The sequence below is a fragment of the Camelus dromedarius genome, chromosome 26 (genome assembly GCF_036321535.1).
Source record: "Camelus dromedarius isolate mCamDro1 chromosome 26, mCamDro1.pat, whole genome shotgun sequence".
Lineage (NCBI taxonomy): Eukaryota > Metazoa > Chordata > Mammalia > Artiodactyla > Camelidae > Camelus > Camelus dromedarius.
In genome coordinates, this window is record NC_087461.1 from 17302115 (window position 1) to 17308114 (window position 6000).

Here is a 6000-nt window from a genome sequence, read left to right on the forward strand (position 1 = left end):
AAATAGAAACGCATTCTTTTTTTTTTTTTTTTTTTTTTTCCCCCAGCAGGGAGATAACAGGAAGCGGGTCAAATAGAAAGTGCTACATACCAGGCAGGTCAGTGCTCCTGGGAAGCACATGTTGAAGTGCAGGCAAAACGATCACAAACATTTTGAAAAAGTAAATGCACAGAAAATTCAGAATTCGACGCAAAATGCATAATCAATACAGAAATAATTGCTATGACGAAAACAAAACAAGGTAATAAATTAGAGACCCACAAGGGAGGGAGGTGAGGGGTTTAGATCCCTTAAGACATGACCGTTGAGCTGAGACATGAGGAAAGAACAGGAAAGCATATCACGTTCAGCACCACATCATGCTCAATGACAAAACACCAGGCGTGGCCCGTACTATGTCAGCAACAATAAAAGACATCTCTGTTACCTTCAGTACTGACTGGGAAATACTGGCCAATGGAACTAGACAGGAAAAGAAGTGACCTGTAAATTTGGGTTAGGAGGCGGGCAAATTTTGATTATTTTCAGTGATGTGCATCCGGAAAACAAAAAACTTAAAGAAAAAATTCAGTGAGAGCTAATTATAAATTTAATATGCAAACATTAAAAACTTTGTTACTTTGAAATTAAAATAGAAATAAAGATTTTAACATCCTATGGCAATTAAATTAATAAGATATAAATGATGCCTTCAATAAATGGTATTGGGAAAACTGGATATTCACAAGCAAAATAATGAAATTGGACCCCTATTTTTACCCCGCCCACAAAAATGAACTTGAAATAGATTTAAAATGTAAACGTAAGACCTGAAACCATAAAACTCCTAGAAGAAAATGAAGAGGAAAAACGCCTTGACGTTGGTCTTGGCAATGATTTTTTTTTTTGCATATAACACCAAAAGCACAGGCAACAAAAGCAAAAATCAACAAGTGAAAGAAACTACATGGAACTAAAAAGCTTCTGCACAGCAAAGGAAACAAAATGAAAAGACAACTGTGGAATGGGAGAAAATATTTGCAAATCATATCTGACAAGAAGTTAATATACAAAGTGTATGAGCCTACAACTCAGGGAGAAAAAATACAATAAAAAAATGAGCAAAGCGGTGGGGAGGGTAGAGCTCAGTGGTAGAGAGCATGCCTAGCATGCATGAGGTCCTGGGTTCAACCTCAAGTACCTCCGTTAAAAAAAAAAAAAAAAAAAAAGAAACCTAATTACTTCCCCCTCAAACAAATAAACAAAAACAATAAATAAATAAAAAAAATTTTTTAAATGAGCAAAGGACCTGAATAGACATTTTTCCAAAGAAGACCTGCAAATAACTAACAAGTGCATGAAAAGGTGTTCAATGTCACTAATTACCAGGGAAATGCAAATCAAAAAAACCACAGTGAGCTATCACCTCACACCTGTTAGAATGACTGTCATCAAAAAGACAGATGATAAGTTTTGGCAAGGATGTGCAAAAAAGGGACTCTGCCGCTGTTGAGGGGAATGTAAATTGGTGCAGCCATGATGGAAAACAGGATGGAGATTCCTCAAAAAATTAAAACTAGAACTACCCTACGACCCAGCAATCCCAGTTGTGGAAATATATCTGAAGGAAAGGAAGTCACTATTTTGAAGATTACTCTCTGAACTCCCCTATTCACTGCAGCATTATTCACAACAGCCAAAACGTGGAATAAACCTGAGTGTCCATCCATAGATGAATGGATAAGGAAAATGTGGTATATTGTGGAATATTATCCAGCCATAAAAAACAAGGAAATCTTGCCACTTGTGACAACGTGAATGAATCTTGAGGCTGTTACGCTAAGTGAAATTAGTCAGACAGAGAAAGACAAAGACCATATGAGATCACTTATATGTGGAATCTAGAAAAGCTGAACTTGTAGAAACAGTAGATTGGTGGTTGCCAGGGGCTGGCGGGTGGGAGAAACGGGGAGATGTTGATCCAAGGGTACAAACTTCAAGTTACAAGATGAATGAATCCTGGGATCTAATGTGCAGCCTGGTGACTAAAGCGAATGATCTGGGAATAAATCTAACCAAGGAGGTGAAAGAATTATACACAGAAAACTATAAACCATTGATGAAGGAAATTAAACAAGACTTTAAAAAATGGAAAGATATCCCATGCTCTTGGATTGGAAGAATCAATATTGTTAAAATGGTCACACTGCCCAAGGCAATCTACAGATTTAATGCAATACCTATCAAATTACCCAGGACATATTTCACAGAACTAGAACAAATCATAATAAAATTTATATGGAACCATCAAAGACCTAGAATTGCCAAAGCATTACTGAAGAGAAAGAAAGGAGCTGGAGGAATAACTCTCCCAGACTTCAGACAATACTAGAGAGCTACAGTCATCAAGACAGCATGGTATTGGTACAAAAACAGACATATAGACCAATGGAACAGAATAGAGAGCCCAGAAATGAACCCACAAACTTTTGGTCAACTAATCTTCGACAAAGGAGGCAAGAATATACAATGGAATAAAGACAGTCTCTTCAGCAAATGGTGTTGGGAAAACTGGACAGCAGCATGTAAAACAATGAAGCTAGAACACTCCCTTACACCATATACAAAAATCAACTCAAAATGGATCAAAGACTTAAACATAAGACAAGATACAATAAACCTCCTAGAGGAAAACATAGGCAAAACATTATCTGACATACATCTCAAAAATTTTCTCCTAGAAGAAATAAAAGCAAGAATAAACAAATGGGACCTAATGAAACTTACAAGCTTCTGCACAGCAAAGGAAACCATAAGTAAAACAAAAAGACAACCTACGGAATGGGAGAAAATTTTTGCAGATGAAACTGACAAAGGCTTGATCTCCAGAATATATAAGCAGCTCATATGACTCAATAAGAAAAAAATAAACAACCCAATCCAAAAATGGGCAGAAGACCTAAACAAGCAGTTCTCCAAGGAAGCCATACAAATGATCAAAAGGCACATGAAAAAATGCTCAATATCACTAATTATCAGAGAAATGCAAATCAAAACTACAATGAGGTATCACCTCACACCAGTCAGAATGGCCATCATTCAAAAATCCACAAATGACAAATGCTGGAGAGGCTGTGGAGAAAGGGGAACCCTCCTACACTGCTGGTGGGAATGCAGTTTGGTGCAGCCACTATGGAAAACAGTGTGGAGATTCCTCAAAAGACTAGGAATAGACTTACCGTATGACACAGGAATCCCACTCCTGGGCTTGTATCCAGAAGGAACCCTACTTCATGATGACACCTGCACCCCAATGTTCATAGCAGTACTATTTACAATAGCCAAAACATGGAAACAGCCTAAATGTCCATCAATAGGTGACTGGATAAAGACGATGTGGTATATTTATACAATGGAATACTACTCAGCCATAAAAACTGACAACATAATGCCATTTGCAGCAACATGGATGCTCCTGGAGAATGTCATTCTAAGCGAAGTAAGCCAGAAAGAGAAAGAAAAATACCATATGAGATTGCTCATATGTGGAATCTAAAAAACAAACAAACAAACAAACAAAAACAAAGCATAAATACAGGACAGAAATAGACTCATAGACAGAGAATACAGACTTGTGGTTGCCAGGGGGGGCAGAAGGTGAGAAGGGATAGACTGGGATTTCAAAATTGTAGAATAGATAAACAAGATTATACTGTATAGCACAGGGAAATATACACAAAAAGTTATGGTAGCTCACAGAGAAAAAAATGTGACAATGAGTGTGTATATGTCCATGTATGACTGAAAAATTGTGCTGAACACTGGAATTTGACATAATATTGTAATATGATTATAAATCAATAAAAAATGTTAAAAAATAAAAAATAAAAAAGCTGAACTCATAGAAACAGTAGATTGGTGGCTGCCAGGGGCTGGCGGGTGGGAGAAACGGGGAGATGTTGATCCAAGGGTACAAACTTCCAGTTTCAAGATGAATGAATCCTGGGATCTAATGTGCAGCCCGGTGACTAAAGCGAATGATAGTTTAGACTTTAAAGTTGCTAAGAAAACGTTCTAACTACAAAAAATTTAATCACGTGAGATGATGAATATGTTAATTAATCTTAGTCTGATGATCATTTTGCAGTACATCATCAATGCAACATATCACATCACGTTGTGTGCCTTAAACTCACGCAGTCATGTCTGCCGATCGCTTCTCAGTAAAGCTGGAAAAACCGGTTCCTCTGCTGCAAACCAGCTGCGCTGTCCCTCCAGCCACGCATCAGGGGACCACATCCTCTCTGCTTCCAAATAACACTCGTGTTGACCATGTCAATCATCTTCTGTTGAGTGCTGTGTTTTGTTTGGTTGGAGCCTCTGAACTTATCAAGCAGGGGAAAGTTACTTATCTCCAAGGAGGTTCAGGGCTACTTCTGAGGTTGTTGGCTGGGATCCAGTCCCACAGGATCGATTTGCCCACAAGAAACACACAGGCCCCTAGAAGTCCCACGTGAGGGCACACCTGGTCCACATTCCTGAGTCTGGATTTCGACCTTGGGACCATGCTTGTCCTCTCTCCTCAAACACCCGGGGATGCTTGTGACTTCTGATTTTGAAAACTATCAAATGTACTAAACATTAAAAGAACTGTCCAGTGAATGTCTGTGCACCACCCATCTGGAGTCAGTCATTAACTCTCATATTCCCACGCCCCCTCACTTTCCCATGAGCCGTTTGAAAGTCAGTTGTAGACATTGTGGCACTTACCCCTTCATACTTCAGTGTGCCTCTCCTATGAATAAGAAAGTTTTAGAAAGAAAGAGAGAAAGAGAGAAAGAAAGAAAGAGAGAAAGAAAGAAAGAAGGAAAGAAAGAGAAAGAAAGAAAGAAAGAAAGAAAGAAAGAAAGAAAGAAAGAAAGAAAGAAAGAAGAAAGAAAGAAAGAAAGAAAGAAAGAAAGAAAGAAAGAAAGAAAGAAAGAAAGAAAGAAAGAAAAGAAAAGAAAAGAAAAGAAAAGAAAAGAAAAGAAGGAAGGAAAGAAGGAAGGAAGAAAGAAAGAAAATGTTCCCTTGCATAACCAGTAAGACTGTTATCACAAAAGCAGGTACAATTTGATGGACTTTGGAAGTTAAGAAAAATTAGAGAAATTTCCATATAGGGGTCAAAGCAGAGATGCTCTGGCTTTTCTCTGTGTAAGTGGGCTCTTAGAATAATTCTCTACAAGCTAACTTGAAAGTCTTACAATAAACATCTTCCTTTGCAGTCGGGGGAAGGAAGGTGTTTGAAGCTGCACCAGGACCGGGCCATCCCGCTGCTGACGCTGGGTGGCAGTGTTGAGCTACATTCAGCCAGCTCATCCAAACTGGCGAGGAGGACACGTTAAGGGTGGAGAGAACGGTTCCGCTTTCAGAGTCAGTGTTAGAGCTGTGAGCAGACCCTGCAAAGACAGGAAGTGAAAAAGAACTTATTTTAATGAATTCACTTATTGGGGAGGATATTGAGCGGTGTCTTGGAGTCTGACCTACTGAATTCAAACCCAGGCTGTTCAGAGCAGGACCACACAACCCCATAGAGCCTGTCCTATAGTGTAAGTGACTTGATGGACAACGGTCCTGATTTGAGGGTCAGAAAACAGTGGCACAAAATGACCCTGGGAGGAACTGGGGAGAGTCAAGCCCTCTGCCTGCCTCACCAGCTACTTTGCCCCATGTGGGAGTGCTAGCCTCTTCTAAGCTGGGTGGTGGAGGCAGCAGGGGCAGATGGAAAGGATGTGGAGGTCACTGGGTGACTTGTCCAGCCAGAGAGCTGTCCCAAGAGCCCTCCCCCGAGCTCACACTCCTGCCTCCTCCAACTCCCCTTCCCAGCCGGTTTATTCTGCCTGCTCCTGACATGTCCCAGACCTCCCTGCTTTTTAGGGCTCTCTCCTGGGGCTGGGGGTGCCCTCCCTTCCCCCCATGCATCTGCACCCAGCATCCTTCGGTAGCCGTGCAGATTACCCCAGATCCACTCTGCTGTCTCTA